This window comes from Gorilla gorilla, chromosome 18 (assembly GCF_029281585.2).
Source record: "Gorilla gorilla gorilla isolate KB3781 chromosome 18, NHGRI_mGorGor1-v2.1_pri, whole genome shotgun sequence".
Classification (NCBI taxonomy): Eukaryota; Metazoa; Chordata; class Mammalia; order Primates; family Hominidae; genus Gorilla; species Gorilla gorilla.
The window spans coordinates 100,035,290-100,060,899 of record NC_073242.2 but is presented as its reverse complement, the minus strand read 5'-3'; the positions used below and the strand labels follow the sequence as shown (position 1 = coordinate 100,060,899).

General features: G+C 48.9%; 1 protein-coding gene across 5 annotated transcripts in view; it reads right to left on the bottom strand.

Moving 5' to 3' along the window:
* Nucleotides 1–25,610, bottom strand: part of IL34 (interleukin 34) — an 81,671-nt gene that overhangs the window by 49,888 nt on the left and 6,173 nt on the right. Inside the window, exon 1 of one of the 5 annotated variants that reach the window (XM_055366378.2) lies at nucleotides 21,243–21,334. The exons of 3 other annotated variants lie outside the window; for them this stretch is intronic. The gene's annotated coding sequence lies outside the window, so the exon portion shown is untranslated. Of the gene's footprint in view, nucleotides 1–21,242; nucleotides 21,335–25,610 lie in introns of those variants that run through there. One more of the 5 variants, XM_055366375.2, reaches the window with a different exon arrangement.

The window sequence follows — 25,610 nt, the reverse complement described above, 5'->3', positions numbered from 1 at the left end:
TCCACCTGCCTCAGCCTCCCAAAGAGCTGGGATTACAGGTGTGAGCCACTGCACCCAGCCCGAAGGCTATTTTTAAATAGCACCACAGTGTTGTTCTATTTGAGGCAAAGAGGTCAGACTTTTGCATCCCTAATTCAGTCAGTGGCCCCCCTGCAGGTGTAGAATGGTATAAACTCCCAGGTATCTCCAGCAAGGTGGCGGGGAGAAGGATACGAATCTGCCGTACCTGGCAGCCTCTCCCCCTTCACAGCAACTAGGAAGTGGATACAAGAGCGAGTTCAGGCAATCTGGGGGCACCAACCCTTCCTTCCAGTTCCAAGAGCCTCTCACATGTGTTTCAAAATACAAAGCCCCTGAGCCCAGGAGTTCGAGACCAGCCTGGGCAACATGAAGAAACCCATCTCTACTAAAACAGAAAAATTAGACAGGCGTGGTGGTGCGCACCTGTAGTCTCAGCTACTCAGGAGGCTGAGGCGGGAGGACTGCCTGAACCAGGGACATGGAGGTTGCAGTGAGCTGAAATTGTGCCAGGCCACTGTGCTCCAGCCTGGGCCACAGAGCAAGACCCTGTCTCAAACAACAACAACAAAAAGAAGAAGGAAAGAAGAAGCCCCCAAAATCACAAAGGATGGAAGGCGGGGAAAGAACGCAAGCAGTTTTTTCATTTCCAGAAGAATCTTGGAATCTGCCCTCAGAATCAACCCTAACTGCTCCCCGTGGCTTCCCGGCAGGCTTGAGGGGGCCCCTCCTTCCTCCTCACCCTAGCTCCACCCACTGTCCCGCACCGACAGCTGCTCCCTGAGGACTTTGCCTTATCTCTTCCTGGAATATTCCACAACAGATTTCTCCCCAGCTGGTTTCTTCTTGTCAGCTCAAACATCACCTCCGTAGAGATGCCTTCTCTGGCCACCAGGCCACCCCTGTCACTCCCTCTGTGGCACTTTCCACACAGCACTGGCCACTCGACGTTATCCTAACTGCATTCAGTTGTGTGTTGTGTGTCGTTCTCCCCACAGGAATGACCACAGGCTCTGGGGACAGAGCCTGGTTCTGGTGTCATCATTGTGTCCTCAGAGCCTGGTACCTGCTTGACACATAGGAAACTCTATAACTTCTGGCAAATCATATCTGAGTGAATGAACTGGACACATGGGCCAGATGCCAAAATTCCAGCAGAGAAGGAGAACTGGGTCAACTGAACACTCGGCACTCCCAGACGCTGGAGGAAAACAGGCACAAGACTAGGATGGGGATGAAGGAGAGAATCCACCAAGAGTTTTCTTGGCCCTTTGATTCCTCCCTCCTCTCCCAGATCCCTCTCTCAGCTCCTACCTTGGAAAGACGTTCACTTTTTTTTTTTTTTTTTTCTGAGATAGAGTCTCGCTCTTTCGCCCAGGCTGGAGTGGAGTGGCGCAATCTTGGCTCACTGCAACCTCCACCTCCCAGGTTCAAGTGATTCTCCTGCCTCAGCCTCCAGAGTGGCTGGGATTACAGGCGCCCGCCACCACACCTGGCTAATTTTTGTATTTTTAGTAGAGACGGTTTCGCCATGTTGGCCAGGCTGGTCTCAAACTCCAGACCTCAGGTGATCCACCTGCCTTGGCCTCCCAAAGTGCTGGGATTACAGGCATGAGCCACCACGTCCAGCCTGACATTCACATTTTAAATGGTGCAAACCCCTCAAAACATCCAGAGGCATCTGGGTTCCAATTCTAGCTATAGATCTGAGCCTCTCTCTCCCCACTGGCACCTGCAAGAGGCACAGTGACCATGCCAGCCTCATGGGGTTGCTGAAAGCACTGGCCTCATGGGTAATATCACTCACTCAGGCACAGGCCTCTGCAAATTGAAACCAAGGCAGGATAAATCCCTACCCCTCAGAGCAGCCATACACCTCCAGGCTGTAGTCCCAGACAGTCTCTGCCTCAGTGCACCTGTCTCTGGGCACCTGTGAGATCCCCTAATATCCCCCAGCATTTCCCAGGTGCCAGGCGCTGTGCCATGTACTTGGTACGCACTTGCTTGTTGCTTGATCTGCACAGTGACATTAATTTATCCTGGAAGCCCCACACCTCCGGGTGTCATCATCTCCATTTTACAAACAGAAGACTAAGGCTGAGAGATTAAAAGCACTGGTCCCAGGACTTAACAGCTTGCGAGCTGTGGCATAAGATTCAAGAATCCCACTTTCAGGCCAAGCGCGGTGGCTCACACCTGTAATCCCAGCACTTTGGGAAGCAGAAGCTGGCAGATCACCTGAGGTCAGGAGTTCAAGACCATCCTGGCCAACATGGCGAAACCCCGTCTCTACTAAATATACAAAAATTAGGTGGGCGTGGTGGCACACACCTGAAATCCCAGCTACATGGAAGGCTGAGGCAGGGAGAATTGCTTGAACCAGGGAGGTGGGGGTTGCAGTGAGCTGAGATCGCACCACTGCACTTCAGCCTGGGCGACGGAGCAAGATTCCATCTCAAAAAATAATAATAATAAATAAACATAATTTTTAAAAAATAAATAAAAATAAAAAATAAAAGAATTCTGCTTTCATCTCATGTATTTAAGTGGCTTGTCACCATCGGCTCATATCACATGGAAGGAAGGCATGATTACCTCCATTTTACAGAGAAGGGAAGCACAATTGGAACCAGGTCTGAGCGGCAACACCCGCCCCCATGCCCCGCCTTCCTCGCTGCCTGAGCTTTCCCTGGGGCCAGCTCTGCTTCCCAGCTTCCCAGATGCAGAGACTGAGGCTTGAGGCTGAGGTGCAAGTCTGCGCACTGAACCCATGATGAGCCCCAGGTGCCTCTCCAGGCAAGAGAGAGAGGCAGCAGAGCCTGCCCCATCTGCACCTGCTGTGGGAAGCAGTCGCCTGCACGGCCTTGGCCTAAGGCGCACCTGGGCTGACTCACCTGTGCTGCTCAGAGTTGGCGGCAGAGGCTATAGTGTCTGGAGGTCAGCCCTCTCCCCACCCTTGATCTGTGCCTCCTCCCTCCCTCTACCAGATGACCAGGCCCAAAACTGGGTTTTACTGGGGAACCAGACCCACCGTGTGCTGGGGGCACCTAGATCCCTGTATCCTAATCTCCTAATCCCATATGCAATTTCAGGAACGAAAAATTAGTTTAATATTTGAAAATCAAGGCCGGTCGTGGTGGCTCAAGCCATAATCCCAGCACTTTGGGAGGCCAAGGCGGATGGATCAGCTGAGGTCAGGAGTTCAAGACCAGCCTTGCCAACATGGTGAAACACTGACCCTACTAAAAATACAAAAATTAGCTGGGCATGGTGGTGCATGCCTGTAATCCCAGCTACAAATGAGGCTAAGGCAGGAGAATGGCTTAAACCCAGGAGTCAGAGGTTGCAGTGAGCCGAGAGCACACCACTGCCCTCCAGCCTGGGCAACAGAGCAAGACTCTATCTCAAAAAAAAAAAAAAAAAGAAAAAAAGAAAATCAATCATCATAATTCACCATGTTAACAAACTAAAAAAAGAAAAACCGGCCGGGCAAGGTGGCTCACGCCTGTAATCCCAGCACTTTGGGAAGCCGAGGCCGGCAGATCACCTAAGGTCAGGAGTTCGGGACCAACCTGGCCAACATGGCAAAACCCCGTCTCTACTAAAAATACAAAAATTAGCCAGGCATGGTGACCCTCGCCTGTAATCCCAACAACTAGGGAGGCTGAGGCAGGAGGAAAATTGCTTGAACCCAGGAGGCAGAGGTTACAGTGAGCCGAGATCATGCCACTGCACTCCAGCCTAGGTAACAGAGCAAGACTCTGTCTCAAAAAATTAAAAATTAAAATTAAAAAAAAAAAGAAAAAGCACATGGTCATCTCAGTGATGCAGAAAGCCTGTGACAAAATCCAACATTTATCCCCAATAAAAACACTCAGCCAATTATGCAGAGAAGGGAACTTCCTTAACCTGAAAAGGGGCATCTTCGAAAAATTATGGATACAGAGTGAAAGACTTAGGCTTGCTCTCCAAGATCAAGATCAAGACAAGACAGTGATGTCCACTCTAATCCCTTCTATTCAGCTTCGTGCTGGAGATTCCAGCCAGTGCAATCAGGCCAGAAAAAGGGGGAGGGATGCATATTGGAAAGGAAGAAGTAAAACTATCTTTATTCCCAGATGATAGGATCATCTATATAGAAAATCCAGCCGGGCGCGGTGGCTCAATGCCTGTACTCCCAGCACTTTGGGAGGCCGAGGAGGGCAGATCACGAGGTCAGGAGATCACGACCATCCTGGCTAACACAGTGAAACCCCGTCTCTACTAAAAAAAAAAAAGAAAATTAGCTGGGTGTGGTGGTGGACACCCGTAGTCCTGGCTACTCGGGAGGCTGAGGCAGGAGAATAGCGTGAACCCAGGAGGTAGAGCTTGCAGTGAGCAGAGATCGAGCCACTGCACTCCAGCCTGGGCGACTGAGCGAGACTCTGTCTCAAAAAAAAAAAAAAGAAAAGAAAAGAAAATCCTAAGGAATCCATAAAACTGTAAAGCTAGTAAATGAATTCAGCAAGGTTTCAGGACACCGGATCGACATAACAAAAATCAACTGTGTGTCTACAGACTAGCACCAAAAGCTGGAAACAACCTAAATGTCCATCAGCAGATGAATGGGTAAAAAAATTATAGTATGTCCATACAACAGAATACTACTCAGCAATAAAAATAACTGTCTGGGCACGATGGTTTACACCTATAACCCCACCACTTTAGGAGGCTGGGACAGGAGGATCATCTGAGCCTAGGAGTTCAAAAACAGCCTGGGCAACATAGTGAGACCTTGCCTCTACAAAAAATACAAAAATTAGCCGGGCATGGTGGCACATACTTGCGGTTACAGCTACTCAGGAGGCTGAAGTGGAAGGATCAATTAAGCCCAGGAGGTTAAGGCTGCAGTGAGCCATGACTGAGCCACTGCAATCCAGCCTGGACAACAGAACGAGATCTTGTCTCAAAAAAAAAATCTAGAAAATCCAAACGAATCTAAAATGACAGAAGACAGATCAGTGGTTGTTTGGGGGTGGAGGGTGGTGGTTGGTTGAGGGTGGAGAGTCGGGAGGGAGGAACTACATGAAGGTTTGAGGGAATTCGGGCAGTGATTAATAGGTTCACTATCTTGATTTATGATCTACATATTTATTTATTTTTATTTTTGTTTTTTGAGAGAGAGTCTTGCTCTGTTGCCCAGGCTGGAGTGCAGTGGTGCGATCTCAGCTCACTGCAACCTCCACCTCCCAGGTTCAAGTGATTCTCGTGCCTCAGCCTCCCACGTAGGTGGGACTACAGGCACCCACCACCACACCTGGCTAATTTTTTGTATTTTTAGTAGAGACGGGGTTTCGCCATGTTGCCCAGGCTGGTCTCGAACTCCCGAGCTCAGGCAATCCATCTGCCTTGGCCTCCCAACGTGCTAGGATTACAGGCGTGAGCCACTGCGCCTGGCCAATATGCATATTTAAAAGTTATCAAGTATGCACTTTTGTGCAGTTTATTGCATGTAAATTTCTTCCTCTAAAACGGGGACAAGATAGTGATGTCTGCCATCACTCCTTTTATTCAGCATTGTTAAAAAAAAAAAAAAAAAAAAAAAAAACCAGGTGCGGTGGCTCACGCCTGTAATCCCAGCACTTTGGGATACCGAGGCAGGTGGATCACCTGAGGTCAGGAGGTTGAGACCAGCCTGGCCAACATGATGAAACCCCGTCTCTACTAAAAACACAAAAAATTAGCTGGGCGTGGTGACGGGCTCCTGTAATCCCGGCTACTCAGGAGGCTGAGGCAGGAAAATCGCTTGAACCCGGGAGGCAGATGTTGCAGTGAGCCGAGATTGCGCTGCTGCACTCCGGTCTGGGCAACAAGAGTGAAACTCCATGAAAGAAAAAAAAGAAGAGAAGAGAAGAGAGGTCTTATTGTAAAAAATAATAATAATAAAAGAACCTCAATAAGCTGTTTTCTTAAATTGCTTATAAACTGAGGTATCTAGAAAAGGCTAATTCATAAAGGCAAAAAGCAGCATAGAGGTTACCAGGGCTGGGGAGAAGGGAAGAGGAGTTGTTTAATGGGTAGAGTTTCATTTGGGATGATGAAAAGTTCTGGAACTGAATAGCGATGATGATTACACAACACAGTGAATGCACTGATGTGACTGAATTGTACACTTAAAAATGGCTAAGATAGTAAGTTTTATGTTTCATGTATGTATTTACCACAATAAAAAGTTATTTAAAAATTTGAATCACATAGAAGTGGACACTTGCATTTGATGAGAAGGAAGAGGGTCCTGGACTCTTCTCAACCTCCTGAGGGGCCTCTTGTCCTCAGAGACTCAGAACAGCCTTTCTTCTCATAGGACAGACAGCCTTCCCCTCTCCCAGGGCAAGGCTCTCGGGATCCTTTGCTCCACAGACCCAGGATCTCCAGGGAGTCAGATCTCCACCTCTGCAGTCCCCACCTCTCTCCCTGATGACTGACTGGCCTCAGCCCCTTTGCACCTGCTGTTTCCAATAAGCAAAACACCCTTCTCCCTTCCCCCACCGGCCTAATCCTGGTTCTGAGAGGCCTTGCCTCCTCCTTCACCAGCAGCAGAACCACCCCCGACACACACAGACATGCACACACACAGACATGCACACAGACATGCACACACACACATGCACACACACACATGCACACACACACACATGCACACGTACATGCACACGCATGCACACAAACCCCCAGGCTCTCTGACTTTATCCCTTGAGCCACAGGAGGCTGCCAGCCTCTCCAAGGGGCTACCTTTCTGTGTCCCCAGGCCCTCGGTCCCTGCTCTTCCTTTAGCCTACTGGAAGTATCCTGCACGTCACTTTGTGCCTGGGCCCCAGTCCGGGAGCTCCTTATCGGACTTTGCCTAACTCCTTTCTGTCTCCTGACATTTTAAGTCCAATCTAGACCTGGCACGGCTGATCCACTGCCAGGGATTGGGCTGAACCAGTCCCTCTTTTGACTAACCCAGAAATGTCCCTAGTGGAGAACAATGGGGAAAATGGAATTCTTGGTGAACAGAGCATCTTTGTTTCAAATGTGTTGGCAGACAGAGGATGGACTGTGGGGACTTAGGCAGACACCCACAGGCTGCTGGATGCCTGGTTTTGGTTTCCCCTTCCTGACTTGGGACCTAGAGAGCAAATCATTTCCTTACTCCAGGCCTCACTTTACTCATCTGAAAAATGGAACTTGAGAAACTCCTCCTCAAATTCGATGGGGCCAGTGGTGTAGGGGAAATGGGTGTTTGCAGAGGTCCCCACTTGTGAGGACAGTCTTGGGCACACAAGCCCTGTTTGCAAAGGTTTGTTCCCAGGTTTGGCCTCACATTTTTTTATTTTGGATTCAAGTCTTGCTCTTCAAAGAATGCTGGTGGAGGACATCCCTGCCTCTCCCAGGGCCTGGCTTACAGGCTTTGCTATTCTGGTTCATGGTTGGATTTGCTGTTACATCTTCCAAAGCGATGGGCAATTGTAATTAAATAATCAATCATTCATTCATAGTTTCACATATTTCTCCTTCACTGGAACAGCAGCCGCACTGAATTCCAGGCACCTCAGAGCTTCACTGCACTAATTAAAGCAATTAATGCAGGCAGGCACAGTCAAGGGCTGGCAAATCTTCTCTGCTAACATGTATCAACCAGGGAAAAAATTGTGGTATGTCCATACGATGGAATCTACTCAGCAATAGAAAGAATCAGGCAGGTGCAGTGGTGCACACCTGCAATCACAGCCCTTTGGGAGGCTGAAGCAGGAGGATTGCTTGAGCCCAGGAGTTCAAGACTAGCCTGGGCAACATGATGAGAACCCGTCTCTACAGAAAAAATTTAAAAAGTATCTGGGCACAGTGGTGCACACCTGTGTGTAGTCCCAGTTGTTCAGGAGGCTGAGGTGGGAGAATCATCATCTGAGCCCAGGACATTGAGGCTACAGTGAGCCAAGATCATGCCACTGTACTCCAGCCTGGGTGACAGAGTGAGACCCTGACACTAAAAAATAAATAGGCTGGGCACGGTGACTCACACCTGTAACCCTAGCACTCTGGGAGGCTGAGGCGGGTGGATCACCTGAGGTCAGGAGTTCGAGACCAGCCTGACCAACGTGAGAAACCCCATCTCTACTAAAAATACAAAATTTGCTGGGCGTGGTGGCCCATGGCTGTAGTCCCAGCTACTCAGGAGGCTGAGGCAGGAGAATCGCTTGAATCCGAGAGGTGGAGGTTGCAGTGAGCCGAGATCACACCACTGCACTCTAGCCTGGGCAACAAGAGCGAAACTCCATTTCAAAAAAATAATAACAAATAAAAAATAAATAAATGGTATATTTATTATGTTGTATCTAAATTTAAACATGTTTTATAGTGTTTCTCTCCAAACTATCTAATCTTCCATCTGGCTGAGAAGAACTGTCTCTTACATTTCCTTGTTTTTGCATTGATTTTTTTGTCTTTTTTTTCTCCAGTGGAACTACAGCGCAGATGTCAGTCACAGGGCACAGCTCCCTGGTGGCCACATAGGAGATGCTCACGGAAAAACTAATAGAATGAGAGAAAAACAGCCGGGGCTCCCACTCAGGGCTGGGGTTGGGGGGCCACAGAGATGGTGCTACCTCATTTCAGGGATGTTTGGGGGCCGTGAAACATGGATTCATGCTGGCAGTGGCCCCCAGGACAAAGCTAAGGCTACCTCCGCTGGAATAAAATAACTACAGGGAAAAAGATAAGAATAATAACAATAATAAAATCTGCTGGGCATGGTGCACACCTAGTGTCCTAGCCACTTGGGAGACTGAAGCAGGAGGATCCCTTGAGCTCAGGAGTTCAAGATCAGCCTGGGCAACATAAGGAAATCTCATCTCTAAAAATTAATTAATTAGTTAATTAATAGTTAATGTTAGTCACTTTATGTCATTTAATCCTCCCTCCCTACTATGGCTACCACCCCTCCCCCAACACAAACACACACACACACACACATATCAATTCCAAAGCTAGGAATTCTCACTCTCATTTTAATTTATTTTATTTTTGAGGCAGGGTCTGGCTCTGTTGCCCAGGCCCGAGTGCAGTGGCATGATCGTGGCTCACTGCAGCCTCAACCTCCAGGGCTCAAGTGATCTTTCCACCTCAGCCTCCTGAGTAGCTGGGACCACAGGCATGAGCCACTGTTCCCGGCTCACCCTCATTTTAAAGATAAGGAAACCAAAGCTCAGAAAGTTTGGCAACTTTTCTTAAAGCCACGCAGCTGGCAAGTTGGGGAGCAAGTATGAAATCTAGATTGCTCTTGCTGTCACTCTACATCCCAGCAATGGTTTGAAAGCAAAGGAAGAGACCACATTCCCCCAGCCCAGCAATTCTGTGCAGCTCAAAAGCCTGATTGTGAGGCCAAAGGAGCCTGGCCTCCATGGCTCACTGCAACCATGAGGATCTGGCACTGGAGCAGGGAGACCTGAGTCCTGCAACTTCAGAGTCTCAACACAGGAGCTGCATGCCCTACCTTGAGCTTGTCAGGGCAGTCCACTCCAGCCGTAGCCCAGAGCTGCTGGGCCTGGAGAGGAGCAATTCAACTTCACCATGGATGGGTTTGCCATCTTTACCTCCTCAAAAGCTGGAAAGTGTGTGGCCCTTGCCCTTCGGTCTCCCTGAAGCCCTCTCTGTCTGGGCTCGGGCTGGGGCTGGCACCTCAGTGTCCTTGTCTCCGGCCAGGCAGCCAACTGGACAAAGGCATCCTTGGCTCTGCCAGGGCCATGAGAAGGCCCCTCCCAGGTAAGGGAAGATAGCCTTTCATTCCCTCTGTCCCCACCCCACCTGGGGCTGCTGGGAAACCCAGCAGGAGGCTGGCTTCTGATTAAAAAGGGATTGGGGCCAGATGGCAGTGGCTCATGCCTATAATCTCAGTACTGGGGAGGCCAAGACAGGCAAATCACTTGAGGTCAGGAGTTCAAGACCAGCCTGGGCAACATGGCAAAACCCCATCTCTACTAAACATACAAAAAAATAGCCGGGCAGGGTGGTACCAGCTATTCATGAGGCTGAGGTGGGAGATTGTTTGAGCCCAGGAGGCAGAGGTTGCACTGAGCTGAGATTGTGCCACTGAACTCCAGCCTGGGCAACAGAGCAAGACTTTGTCTCAAAAAAAGAAAAAGAAGGAATCAGGCTAGGCATGGTGGGGCACACCTGTAATCCCAGCACTTTGGAAGGCCGAGGTGGGAGGATCCCTTGAGGCCAGGAGTTCAAGAACAGCCTGTGAAACATAGCAAGACCCTGTCTCTACAATTTTTTTTAATTATTTTTAAATAAATAAATAAAGAGTCAGTCTCTGAGGCAGCACATGCACAGAGGACAGGAGAATGGAGAGGAGGAATGCTGAATCCATGCAGAGTGATTCAGAAACTCTGGGCCTAGTAGGGCACCCTCACCTCCTTTCCCAGCATTCCCCCACTTCTCTCAGCATTCCTTATCTCTCCCAGTATTCTCCATCTCTGTCAGTATCCCTCACTTCTCCCAGCATCCCCTACTTCTCCCCTCATCCCCTACTTCTCCCAGCATCTCCCACGTCTCTTAGCATCCCCTACTTCTCCCAGCATCCCCTACTTCTCCCAGCATCCCCTACTCCTCCCAGCAGCCCTGCTTCTGCCAGCATCTTCTCATTTCTCCCAGCATCTCCTCATTTCTCCCAGCATCTCCCACTTCTCCCAGCATCCCCTACTTCTCCTAGCATCCCCTCATTTCTCCCCACATCCCCTGCTTCTCCTAGCATCTCCTCATTTCTCCCAGCATCCCCATCTCTCCCAGCATCCCCTGTTTCTCCCAAATACTTTTTTCCACGTCCAAGCCAGAAACAGCTACCAACATATTGTCATATCAACCAGTTACACCTCATTTCGTCAAGCCTAATGCACGACTGATTGTAAAATGCACATTATTTTATGCACCATTGAGAAAGATGGGGGGAAACTGCCAATTAAATTATGATACACCATTGATCCTAATTTCAGAGGGGATGCTAAGATAGGGGGAAGTTAGAATTAGTAGAATGTGGTAAGACTAAGAGCCCCACTGTGCATTTCATGTCTTGCTTGGGGCTTACAAAATAGTTCCATGTGCAGCGCTGTGTTCTGTCAATGTTTGGTAAGCAGGTGTCATGTGCCTAGCACCATCCTAGACATGGGATTCAGTTCTCTGCCTTTATGGAAATCATAGGGTAGTTGATGATCTTCAAGGCCAATCCAGAGAACATCTACAAAACAGGTCAAGGCTAATCTCTGTGGTGTGGACAATAAATGAAAGAGGTGATTGGAGAAGGGATGGATTAGAGTTGACCAAGGTGGTCAAGCAGGCTTTGTGGCAGGGGGTAGAGAGGGGTAGAGACTTACACTAGAGGCTGAAGGGTGGAAAATAGGAACGAGAGAAGACATGGGAAGAGAGAAGTGGGGATAAAGTGAACAAAGAATGGAGATGAAGCTCACATAGCAGACACTCAGGACATCAAGGAGAAAGTTGGGTTTGTCTGGGACAGAGAAGCCGTGTCAGGGTGTCAGGGGACTCTACATTGGACAGCCAGGACAAGGCCAGACTACAGAGAGACTTGGAAGCCAAGCAGGGTCAGGTGCCATGACTCATACCTGTAATCCCAGCACTTTGAGAAGCCGAGGTGGGAGCATCACTTGAGCCCAGGAACTTGAGACCAGCCTGGGCAACATAGGGAGACCCCATCTCTACAAAATTAAAAATTAAAAACCTGGCCAGGTGTAGTAGTGTGTGCTTATGGTTCTAGCTTCTTGGAAGGCTAAAGTAGGAGGATTGCTTGGGCCCAGGAGGTCGAAGCTTCAGTAAGCTGTGATCACACCACTATACTCTATCCTGGGCGACAAAGCAAGACCCTGTCTCCAAAAAAAAAAAAAAGGCTGGGTGCAGTGGTTCATTCCTGTAATCCCAGCACACTTTGGACTACCGAGGCGGGCGATCACCTGAAGGTCAGGAGTTCGAGACCTGAGACCAACCTGGCCAACATGGCGAAACCCCATCTCTACTAAAAAAAAAAAAAAAACAAAAATTAACTAGGCGTGTTGGCACACGCCTGTAGTCGCAGCTACTTTGAAGGGTGAGGCAGGAGAATCGCTTGAACCCAGGAGGCAAAGGTTGCAGTGAGCCTAGATCTCACCATGAGAATTTGTTAAAGAAAGAAAGAGAAAGAGAAAGAAGAAAGAAAGAAAGAAAGAAAGAAAGAAAGAAAGAAAGAGAAAGAGAGAAAGAAAGAGAGAAAGAGAGAAAGAAAGAAAAGAAAGAAAGAAAGAAAGGAAGGAAGAAAGAAAGAAAGACAGTTCTTGACATAACAGGTATAAGACAAAGTAATAAACCTAAGAAGGCCTATTTGCTCATTTCTGCTTGCCAGCAGAATTTCACAAAGCCCCTTGGCTCTCTGACAACATGCAGCTCTCCAGAAAGATGCTTGAAGACAAAACAGGATAGAGCACTTGACCCCCACCATCTCTTGCCTGAGTCAGTATATTCCTTAAAACATGCATGACCCTAGCCTTGCCTTTTGCTGAACATGAGATAACATCTTACAAGGTTAGTGATAATGCCTCTAATCTATAACCGGATGGACTCTTACACTCAACCTTGATGTGATTCTACTTTAATGTAACTTCTGAGCAGGCCTGATGTGATTTTGCACCTTCTGAACCCCCACTGCCTATGCTTGAGCTATGAGCTGAAACACTGCCTTAGAGCAGTCTGACAGAACTGCTCCTGGACTGCAGGCATCCGTCTATCGTCCTCAGTAAAACTTCTGAATAAAACTAATTTTCATTCTTTAAAAGAATGATTTCTTTTTTTAATTTTATGAGACAGAGTTTCACTCTGTCGCCCAGGCTGGAGTGCAGTGGTGCAATCTCGGCTCACTGGAGCCTCCATGTCCTGGGTTCAAGCGATTCTCCTACATCAGCCTCCCAAGTAGCTGGGATTATAGGTATGCGCCACCATGCCTGGCTAATTTTTGTATTTTTAATAGAGTCGGGGTTTCACCATGTTGGCCAGGCTGGTCTCAAACTCTTGACCTCAGGTGATCCGCCAGCCTTGGCCTCCCAAAGTGCTGGGATTACAGGTGTGAGCCACTGCGCCCAGCCAAAAGATTGATTTTTTTTTTCTTTAGTTGACAGAAGCACCAGGAGCAGTGCAGGTTCTTGAGCAGGGGCGCGGCCTGAGGAAAACATTACTTTATGAAATACTAATATGCAAGGTGAACTGGAGGCAAAAGCTAGAGGCCAGGACACCAACCATTCCCTCAAGTCCTGTGATATAGGAAGGTGACCTCTAAGAGGTCGCTAATGGAGGATGGTGTGCCTGGAAGGGCCTGGCAGGAAGTTCTGGGGGGCAGACGGTTTGAGCCATGCCAAGATGGAGAAGCATCTCAGACCCTTTAAGGAACTGTCCCTTCAACCAGGCGCGGTGCCTTATGCCTGTAATCCCAGCACTTTGGGAGGCTGAAGCGGGCAGATCACCTGAGGTCAGGAGTTTGAGATCAGCCTGGCCAACATGGCGAAACCCCGTCTCTACTAAAAATATAAAAAATTAGCCAGACATGGTGGCGGGCACCTGTAATCCCAGCTACCAGCTACTTGGAGGGCTGAGGCAGGAGAATAGCTTGAACTCAGGAGGCAGAGGTTACAGTGAGCCAAGATCGCGCCATTGCACTCCAGCCTGGACGACAAGAGCAAAACTCCATCTCAAAAAAAAAGAACTGCATCTCCAAGGCCTGGGCCACCCAGGCATTTCCTGGCCTATTCTGGAGAGGGACAGCTATATAAAGAATCAGCTCCTTGACAACAAAATGGATACCATTTAATAGATGCAGGGGCTAAAAAACACACTGCTTACATTTGTATAGAGTGTACGTCATCATGTAAGAAAACACATTCTGCCTTCAGGAATTAAACAGCTGCATTTTGTAAGAAATACATACATTTGAAACATGTTCATTGATAAAATACTCCAGTCTTTCTGGATTAGTCCTTACTTGGCAATTTGTAACAAGAACTAAAAAACTGGGCTAGAGGCAGTGGCTCACACTCATAACCCCAGCACTTTTAACCCTAGCACTTTGGGAGACCAAGGCAGAAGGATCACTTGAGCCCAGGAGTTCGAGACCAGCCTGGGCAACATGGAGAGACCCCATCTCTACGAAAAAATTAATAATTGGCCAGGCACGGTGGCATGTGCCAGTGGTCCCAGCTACATGGGAGGCTAAGGCAGGAGTATCGCTTAAGCCCAGGAGCTCAAGGCTACAGGGAGCCATGATTGTGCCACTGGACTACAGCCTGGACAACAGAGCAAGACACTGTCTCCAAAAAAAAAAAAAAAAAAAAAGCTAAAAAACTGGCTGAACTCTGTGAGGGGGTAACTTCACTTTAGGAGATGGGCCCCTAGGAAATAAGGAAGCCAGTAATGGCCCAAAGCAGTGCCACTTGGGAACTACCCCAGAGCACAATGGAGGAGAAGGGGCTCAGTTCACTAGGAGGGTTAAGCAGCAGGCACCCACCTGAGCTGCTCAAGTGATCCACATACAAACAGGTTGAGCTGGGGACGGCCTCTACTGAGCGTGCCTATACCCTGGGTGCTGGGACCCTGTGGAGGCAATGGAGTATTGTGGGTACGAGTACAGGTCTGGCTTCAGAGTCCCATCCTCCTCTGTAAAATGGAAATGAGGCTGGTTGCGGTGGCTCATGCCTGTAATCCCAGCACTTTGGGAGGCCAAGGGAAATCACTTGAGACCAGAAGTTTGAGACCAGCATGGGCAACATAGCCAGACCTTGTCTCTACAAAAAACCAATTTTTTTAATAAAGAGGGAATGAAATTTGCAGTCAGTGGTAAGCTATCATTACTATAAGCATGACACACACAGGCAATAGTAGCTCCACCCCCACTGCAACTGGGCACAAATATTTTTGGCAGGGTGTGGGGGACGGGTACAGAGAGGCATACGCGTGGCTGCAGGGGCTCCAGTTTCTGAGGCAGTGGTGGGAAATGGGATGCCAGTGTGCCCAATGCCATGTGGAAGACAGTCACCTCCGGCCTGGGAGGAAGACGTGGGGAGAAGTTGATTTGGCCCAGATCTGCCACTCAGATGCCTGCTTTGCAGCAACTCACGCTCCCTGGCTCCATATCACAGCCTGTCATGACCACGGTCCTCTTTGTGCCTCTGGAGATGCCGTAGCCACCTTTCCGGGCAGTCTTAGTCTTGGCATAAATAAATGCTGCTATGGTCTGAATATCTGTGTCTCCACCAAAATTCATCACCTCAAGGTGAAGATATTAGAAGGTGAAGTCTTTGGAAGATGATGAGGTCGTGATGGTGGGCCTTTTGAATGGATTTAGTGCCCTTATAAAAGAGACCCCAGAGAGATCCCTCACCCCTCCTGCCTCTGAGGCTACAGGGAAAAGACAGCCGCCTAGGACAAGGGCCCACACCAGACACCGAATCTGTCAGCGCCTTGATCTTGGTCTTCCCAGGCTCTAGAACAATACACTTCTGTTGTTTACAAGCCTCCCAGTCTATACAACTTTCTCTTTTTTTTTTTTTTTTGAGATGGGGTCTCGCTGTGTCACCCATGCTGGAGTGCAGTGGCACAATCTCAGCTTACTACAACCTCTGCCTCCCAAGTTCCAGCAATTCTCCTGTCTCAGCCTCCTGAGTAGCTGAGACTACAGTTGCACACCACCACGCCCAGCTAATTTTTTATTTTTAGTAGAAACGGGGTTTCACCATGTTGGCCCAGCTGGTCTCGAACTCTTGACCTCAAGTAATCCATCTGTCTCGGCCTCCCAAAGTGCTGGGATTACAGGCATGAGCCACCACGCCCAGCCAGATTTTCTTATGGCAGCCCAAACAGACTAAGACAAATCCCATTTCTCCTGAGGTCAGCCAAACAAGGTTAGACTACTCCCCAGAAGAATGTTCCTACAAAACGAGAGAGGAGCCCTGGCGCAGTGGCTCATGTCTGTAATCCCAGCACTGTGGGAGGTTGAAGTGGGAGGATCACATGAGTCCGGGAGTTCAAGACCAGCCTGGGAAACAAAGTGAGAACCCATCGCTATTAAAAATAAAAATTAGCAGGGCACAGTGGTGCACACCTGTGGTCCAGCTACACGAGAGGCTGAGGCAGGAGGATTAATTGAACCTAGGAGGTCAAGGCTGCAGTGAGTCATGTACTCCAGCCAGGGTGACAGAGTGAGATCCTGTCTCAGAAGAATAAGAAGAAAAAGAAGGAGAAGGAATTAGAGGAGGAAGAAGAAGGAGAAGAAAACTAGAGAGGAAACAGAACTAAGAAATTGAAATGCAGGCCAGGCACGGTGGCTCACACCTGTAATCCCAGCACTTTGGGAGGCTGAGGTAGGCGGATCACCTGAGGTCAGGAGTTCCAGACCAGCCTGGCCAACATGGCAAAACCCCATCTCTACTAAAAATACCAGAAAAAAAATTAGTTGGGTGTGGTGGCAGGCGCCTGTTACCCCAGCTACTTGGGACCCTGAGGCAGGAGAATTGCTTGAACCCTGGAGGCAGAGGTTGCAGTGAGCCGAGATCGCACCACTGCACTCCAGCCTGGGCGACAGAGGGAGACTCTGTCTCAGAAAAAAAAAAAAAAAAGAGAGAGAGAGAGAGATAAATTGAAATGCAGCCACCTGGAAATATGAGGGTTTCCCAAGGCCTAGAATATTTGATATGAATCTGCCCAGAGTAGACTGGCAGCCTCCCAAAGCCTCCTCCTCACCTCCTCCTCATTTGTACCCACTGGCTTGGCAAGAAGCCCTCCCTTCCAAAACCTGTTTCCTCTGGCCTTGAGCAGTAGCAGCCCTGCCCCTAGATCTTGGCAAGACCAGTGTGTTCTGCTTGAGCTCTTGAAGAGGAAGAGAGTCCTCCCCAGAAAGTCCTCTTTAGGCCTTTGACCCTCCCTCAGAGATAATAAGAACTGCCAGGCAGAATTCTTGTGAGGATTAGATATTGAGCTTGAATTAGATTAGAGCTTGAATATACACATACAATCTTTGGAAGGACCCATAAGAACCAGGCATCAGTAACTGTCTTTGGATAGATGAATGGAGGCCTAGGGAATGAGAAGTAGAGGAAGCCACTTTTCACTATAAACCAATCTCTCTCTATTGAATGTTTTTACTGTATGCACATATTACCTATTTGAAATTGAAAGCACAATGCCATTTATATTAGCACCCTAAAAATAAAATTCTTCACTGTAAATCTAACAAAATATGTACAAGATCTGTATGAGGAGTACTATACAACCCTGATGAAAGAAAGCAAAGAAGATCTAAATAAATGGAGAGATATTCCATGTTCATGGATAGGATGATTCAATATTGTTAAGATGTTTGTTCTCCCCAACTTTGTAGATTCAATGCAACACAATAAAAATCCCAGAAAGTTATTTTGTAATATCTACAAGGTGATTCTAAAGTTTACACAGAGTAGCAAAAGACCTAGAAGGACAACACAATGCTGAAAAAGAAGAATGGAATTAGAGAACTGACACTCCCTGACTTCAAGACTTACTTAAAGCTATAGCAATCAAGATAGTGTGGTATTGGTGAAAGAACAGACAAATAGATCAATGGAACAATAGGGAACCAAGGATAGACTCACACAAATATAGTCAACTGATCTTTGACAAAGGAGCAAAAGCAATTCAATGGAAAAAGGATAGTCTTTTCAACAAATGGTGCTGGAATGATTGATCATCCACATGCAAGAAAAAATCTAGATATTGCCAGTTACACTAGCTCACACCTCTGATCCTAGTCCTCCAAGAGGCTAAAGCAGGAGGATTGCTTGAGGGCAGGAGTCTGAGATCAGGCTGGGCAACATAGCAAGACCCCATCACCACAAAAAAAAAAAAATAGAAAAAAATAGCCCAGCATGGTGGCATGCACCTGTAGTCCCAGCTACTTGGGAGGCTGAGGTGGGAGGATCACTTGAGCCCAGAGTTCAAGACTGCTATGAGCCACAATCATGCCACTGCACTCCAGCCTTGACAACAGAGTGAGATCCTGTCTCAAAAAACAACAACAACAACAAACTAGGTACTAAGAAATCTTGATTCTAAGGTCTGACCTTAGACCTTAGACCTTTCACAAAAATTTATTCAAAATGAAACTTGAACCTAAACATAAAACGCAAAACTATAAAACTTCTAGAAGATAACATAGGAGGAAAATCTAGCTGATCTTGGTTTTGGTGATGTTTTTCTATATATCAAAAGCATGATCCTTGAAATAAAAAATTGACATTAGACTTTATTAAAATTAAAAGCTTCTGCTCTGCAAAAGACACTATTGCTAGGAAAAATGATAAAATATTTGCAAAAGACATATTGATAAAGACCTTGTATCTAAAATATACAAAGAACTCTTAAAACTCAACAATAAGAAAACAACCCAGTTAAAAAATGGACAATAGGGCCAGGCGCAGTAGCTCATGCCTGTAATTCCAACACTTTAGGAGGCTGACACAGGAGGATCACCTGAGGCCAGCAGTTCGAGACCAGCCTGGCCAATATGGTGAAACCCCATCTCTATTTATTAAAAAAAGAAAAAGAATAAAACTGTGTTTTTAAGAAAAATTTAAAAAATAGGGCCGGCACGGTGGCTCACGCCTGTAATCCCAGTACTTTGGGAGGCCGAGGCGGGCAGATCATTAAGTCAGGAGTTCAAGACCAGCCTGACCAACATGCTGAAACCCCGTCTCTACTAAAAATACAAAAATTAGCTGGGCATGGTGGCATGTGCCTGTAATCCCAGCTACTCAGGAGGCTGAGGCAGGAGAATCGCTTGCACCCAGGAGGCAGAGGCTGCAGTGAGCCCAGATCGCGCCACTGTACTCCAGCCTGGACGACAGAGTGAGACTCCATCTCAAAAAAAGAAAAAGAAAAAATAAACCAATAAATAAATAAATAAAACTGCTTTGTAAAAGTCTACTGATTTTTTTTTAAGGAAGTTTAAAAGCTATTTTTAAAATAATTATTCAGCAACTGGTATAGGCTTTGCAGGCAGACAGCCCAGGATTCAAGTCTCAGCAGAACCCTGAGCCTGCCAAGGTTCCTCCTCTGGGGATTACAGCCACACCTTCCAGGGTTGGGTTAAGGGTCCCAGAACCCACAGCAGCATGAGAGTCAAAAGTTATGTTGCTACCTGATTCTCATGGGCAGAGAGAGGAGGGGCCTTCTATTACACCTCAGGAGGCGGTCAGGGTGGGGTGCACTGGGGAGAAGAACGAGGGCGAGTAGAACAGGAGGCACCCGCTCCAGTGACATTATCCAACAAAGGTTTCCTGCCTGTGAGAAGACACTGGAAAGTGCCTGGCCCCAGCCCAGCCTCAGCCGGGCCAGCAGGTCTGCTGGCCTTTATGCATTGTATGGCTTTACTGGGGCCTGGGAAGCCAGGAGGAGGGCTATGGAGTGACCCAGTATGGTAGAGACAAGAATGAACCTGGAGCAGTGGAGCAGGTGGTGGGGGAGTAGAAGGACCACCACCTCCCCGCCGCCCCCATGCCCCTTCCCACTGTGGAACCTTGGAGGAGACCCTAAGCAGCTTCTTCATCACTACCTAGTACTACCAGGGCCCCCACCCAGGACAGTGGTGAGAAGAGAAAGATCAAATGCACTTTGCTCCTCCAAGCAGCAAGGAGCACAAACACCACTGCCATTGGCCCCAGCCTGGCCCCAGCCCAGCCCCAGCACCGAGCCTCAGGGCAACAGCAGGGGGAAAGGAGAAGCCAGGCTCCTAGGCACGACTTAACCTCTCTGATCCTCAGTTTCCTCATCTGCAGTATGGGAATATCAGCTGCACGTCACCAGCTGGGCCCTGTAAGAATCCGGGGAGATGGTGCCTGTATAGGGCTGAGCACCCTGCCTGGCACAGAGGTAAATGACAGCTCCCTGTGCCTCCATACAAGGTGACTGCCAGGCAAGCTAACAGGGGCGGGGTGGAAGGACGGTGAGGGCCATTCTTTTTTTTTTTTTTTTTTTTTAAGAGACAGGATCTCACTCCACTACTCAGGCTGGAGTACAATGGTGTGATCATGGCTAACTGAAGCCTCGACCTCCTGGGTTCAAGCGATCCTCCCACCTCAGCCTCCTGAGTAGCTGGGACTACAGGTACGTGCCACCACGCCCGGCTAAATGGGTCATTCTGGATAAACTGCTGTCCCTGCCAGAGTCACCCTCTGTCCTAGCTATAAGCGTGGTGGTCATCCTGCCTCAGCTCTGGGGACAAAGGAAGGCACTGGATCACTGCCATCAGGAATGGTATTTATGGCCTATCAGGGGCCAGGTTGGAGTTGGACAGATTGAATCATGTGGACAAGGTCTTGGCACCCAGAGAGCTGAGTTGGAAAACACAGTTGCACAAAAGGCAAAATCAGCTCAACAGCTATGGGACAGACTTAGAGGCCTGCAAGAGAATTATTAGGAGTGTCTCGTTGAATGGCAGGAGAAGGAAGGCACTGAGTGACACGGAGCCTGGCTCTCCCAGTCTCGCTTGGCATGGTCCCCACAGTGCTGTCCTGAGACCCCGGAGACCCGAGCAGGCTGGGGCCGGCTCTGACTCCACAGAGCAGCCAGCGCTGACAGTGTGAAGGCAGCCAGAGGGAGGGGCAGCGCACTGACGGCGGGGAGGGTACAGCAGCTACATCTGTACTGTGGGGGTGGCAGCGCACCCCTGACCCCAGGAACTGACTGCCAGGGGCAGGGGCAGGGAGAGGCCAGCTTGCGGGGGGACGGGTTTGGGAGACTTCCACCCAGGATGGAGGGCTCAAGCCGGACTGCCTGGGTTCGAATCCCAGCAAAGCCAGCTGCTGGCTAACCTTGGGCAGGTGACTTAACCTCTGAGCCTTGGTTCCCAGGTGTTGACAGCCCCTACCGCACAGGGCTATGGTGAGGATTTGAGATCAAGCCTGTTCAGCTTAACACAGCACCTGGCCCAATGAAAACAGCACCGGCTACTTCCGCGCTATTGGGCTAGACCTGGGACAAGCCTTCCCACCCGGCTGCCCGCTCCCTCTGACCCGAGCACCACCTTTACAAGGGCTTGTTATATACAATTTTTGTCTGGACTGGGTCCCATCAGAGAGGTGCACAGCGTCGGAGGTACACAGCCTTGGCTCCACCCCCACCTCGCACAGGCACCTCCTTACCTGCCTCCGCTAATGGGGAGCTCCCCAATCCACAAAGCAGCCTCTGTTCCTCATGCAGACATCTCTGATCATGAGTTCTCTAGCATGAGCTCAAATCTCTTCCCTACAACTGCCCCTTAGTGGGAGTGATTTTTCTGCCAGGGACTTTCCAATGTCTGGAATCTGCCCATCCCACACATGCTAGGAATCCCCCAAGCAGGGCCCCATCACGGCTCCAGGAAGGATTCCCTGAACCCCAGCCCTCTCCCGCCGTGAGCAGCTTCTGCTGAATGGAGTAATGACTTCCACAGGGACACAGACTCCCCTCCCCTGGGTGGGTCTGTCCATCTCTCCAGCAACACCTCCCCGAAGGCAGAAAGCCTTGTATTCCCACAGACCTGAGGCTAATAACACAGTTCACATGCGTTGCCTCATCCCGTCCTCACGAACCCTGTAAAGGATCTACTATTTTTTCCTTTGTTTTTAAAAATCATGGTAAGGCCGGGTGCAGTGGCTCACGCCTGTAATCCCAACACTCTGGGAGGCCGAGGCAGGCGGATCATTTGAGGTCAGGAGTTCAAGACCAGCCTGGCCAACATGGTGAAACCCCATCTCTACTAAAAATACAAAAAATAGCTGGGCGTGGTGGCGGGCACCTGTAATCCCAGCTACTTGGGAGGCTGAGGCAAGAGAATCACTTGAACCCAGGAGGCGGAAGTTGCGGTGAACTGAGGTCATACGACTGGACTCCACCCTGGGTAACAAGAGCAAAACTCTGTCTCAAAAAAAAAAAAAAAAAAAATCATGGTAAAAAAACACATACAGTGAAATGTACCACGTCTATAAAAAAGAATGAGATCATGTCTTTTATAGGAACATGGATGGAGCTGGAGGCCATCATCCTCAGCAAAGTAGCACAGAGCAGAAAACCAAATACTGCACTTTCTCACTTATAAGTGGGATCTAAATGATGAGAACTCAGGGACACATAGAAGGGACAACAGACACTGGGGTCTATCTGAAGGTGGAGGGTGGGAGGAGGGAGAGGAACAGAAAAGATAACTGTTGGGTACTGAGCTTAATTCCTGGGTGATGAAATACAACAAACCCCCATGAGTTTGCCTGTGTAACAAACCTGCACATGTACCCCCGAACCTAAAATAAAAGTTAAAAAAAAAATTAACCATCTTAACCATTTTTTTCTTTTCTTTTTTTTTTTTTTTTTTTGTGACAGAGTCTCACTATGTTCCCCAGACTGGAGTGCAATGGCGTGACCTTGGCTCACTGCAACCTCCACCTCCCGGGTTCAAGCGATTCTCCTGCCTCAGCCTCCTGAGTAGATGGGATTACAGGTGCCCGCCACCACGCTCGGCTGGCATTTTTGCCACCGCTCTCAGCTAGCATTTTTTTTCCAGTGGCATTAAATACATTTATATTATTGTGTTACCATCACCACCAACCATTTCCAGAACTTTTCATCTTATAAAACCAAAACTTTATATCCATTCCTCCTTCCCCACCCCCAGTCCCTGGCAACCACCATAGAAACATTGTACTTTCTGTTTCTATGAACCTGGCTACTCTGGCTCCGTTACATAAGTAGAATCATACAGTATTTGTCTTTTGTGCCTGGCTAATTTCACTTGATTTCCTCAAAGTTCATTCACGTTGTAGCATGTGTCAGAATTCCCTTCCTTTGTAAGGCTGAATCATACCACATTGTGTATATTTACGGCACATTTTGTTTTTCCATTCATCTGTTGATGAACACTTGAATTGCTTTTACCTTTTAGCTACTATGATTGATGCTGCTATGAACATGGGTGGGCAAATATCTCTTTGAGACTCTGCTTTTAGTTCTTTTTGGTATATATCCAGAAGTGGGATTGCTGGATTGTATGGTGATTCTATTTTCAATGTTTTTTCTTTTTTTGAAATGAAGTTTCACTCTTGTTGCCCAGGCTTGGAGTGAAATGGCGTGATCTCAGCTCAATGCAACCTCCACCTCCCAGGTTCAAGTGATTCTCCTGCCTCAGCCTCCCGAGTAACTGGGATTACAGACATGTGCCACCACGCCTGGCTAATTTTTGTATTTTTAGTAGATATGGGGTTTTGCCATGTTGGCCAGGCTGGTCTCGGGTCTTGAACTCCTGACCTTCAGGTGATCCACCCACCTCAGCCTCCCAAAGTGCTGGGATTACAGGCATGAGCCACCGCACCCGGCCTCTATTTGTTAATTTTTTCAGGAACCACTAAACTAGTTTCCACAGCAGCTGCACCAGTTAAACTAGTTTCCACAGCAGCTGCACCAGTTAACATCCCCACCAACTGTGCTCAAGGTGCCAGTTCCTCCACATCCCACCAACACATATTGTTTTGTTTGTTTCTGAGACAGGGTCTCACTCTGTCACCCAGGCTAGAGTGCAGTGGCACGACCTCTGCTCACTGAGACCTCCACCTCCTGGGTTCAAGTGATTCTCATTCCTCAGCCTCCTGAGTAACTGGGACTACAGGCGTGTGCCACCACAGCCCGCTAATTTTTGTATTTTTAGGGGAGCCAGGATCTCACCCTGTTTGCCAGGCTGGTCTCAAACTCTTGGCCTCAAGTGATCTGCTCGCCTCGGCCTCCCAAAGTGCTGAGATTACAGGCATGAGCCACTGCGCCCGGCTATTTTCTTTCTTTCTTTTTTTTTTTTTGATAGCAGCCATCCTGAAGGGTGTGGGGTAGTGTATTGTAGGCAGATTGTGTATTTTTCCCCATTTTAAGCTTAGGAAAGTAGGACTGGAGAGGCATGGTGACTCTGCCAAGGTCCTATAGGCGGCAGGTGGCAGAGCTGGGATTCAAACTCAGCACTGTCAGCGGGGCGCGGTGGCTCACACCTGTAATCCCAGCCCTTTGGGAGGCTGAGGCGGGCGGATCATGAGGTCAGAAGATCAAGACCATCCTGGCTAAAACGGTGAAACCCCGTCTCTACTAAAAAAATATAAAAAATTAGCCGGGCGTGGTGGCGGGCGTCTGTAGTCCCAGCTACTCGGGAGGCTGAGGCAGGAGAATGGCGTGAACCTGGGAGGTGGAGCTTGCAGTGAGCTCAGATTGCGCCACTGCACTCCAGCCTGGGCAACAGAGTGAGACTCTGTCTCAAAAAAAAAAAACAAAACTCAGCGCTGTCTGCGGCTGTGTGGTGCTCTCAGCAGCCCCCATCCCCACAAATCCTCGCTGTGTCACTAGGGTGGCTCAGTGGCCACCCTAGGGCCTCCAGCATTGATCTCCACCCAGGGCCTGGCCAGGGAGGAGGCAGTGACTCCAAAGGAGACCACCCCTGAGAGTTGCAAGACTAACCCCAACCCCTGGATCCCCCTGACCTACTTGACCCTGACACTAGCTAGCATTCTGGGAGGGGCCTCCATCTCACGCAGGCAGGAGCAGGGCCCCAGGGCTAGCTCGGCAGCCCCCAAATGAGCCGGCAACATCTTGGATTATCTTGCAGGAGAGCAGGGGGCCCTCCAGCAAGGTGACCAAACCAGGTGGCTGCCACAGGTGAATCAGGGCACAGCCCATCTGGGGTCACATCTCATCACTGCCACCTCCCGCCTGCGTGACTGTGGGCAAGCTGGGAGACTTCCCTGTACCTCGATTTCTTCATCTGTAAAATGGGGGAGACTCAGTTGCACCTTGCAAGGAGCTGTGAGCGTTCAGTGAGCAGCAGATGTGCAATGCCAGGCTGGAGGGCAGGTCCAGGACGGTGCCTGCCATTTCTCTCTACCCCACATCTACCCCACGCCACTCTGCCCCTCACCACGGGAAGGGTTGGCAGAGCCTTAGGACTAAGGCTCCTCTGAGTGGTAACACATTTGTTTTTGTTTGGTTTGGTTTGAGGCTGGGTCTTGCTCTGTCACCCAGGCTGGAGTGCAGTGGCACAAACACAGCTCACTGCAGCCTCAACCTCCAGGGTTCAAGCAATCCTCCCACCTCAGCCTCCCAAGTAGCTGGAACTACAGGCACACACACCACCAGTTATCTTTTGTATAGACGAAGTCTTTCCATGTTGCCCAGGCTGATCTCCAACTCCTGGACTCATGTGATCCGTCTTGGCTTCCCAAAGTGCTGGATTACAGATGTGAGCCACCAGGCCAGGCCTTGAAGGGATTTTTGTACACCCATGTTTGTAGAAGCGTTATTCGCAATAGCTAAGAGATGGAAGCAACCCAAGTATCTGTTGACAGGTAAATAGATAAACAAAATATGGTGTATATACATACAATAGGGTTTCATTCAGTCTTAAAAACAAGGAGGCCAGGGCTGGGGGCGGTGGCTCATGCCTGTAATCCCAGCACTTTGGGAGGCCAAGGCAGGCGGATCACGAAGTCAGGAGATCGAGACCATCCTGG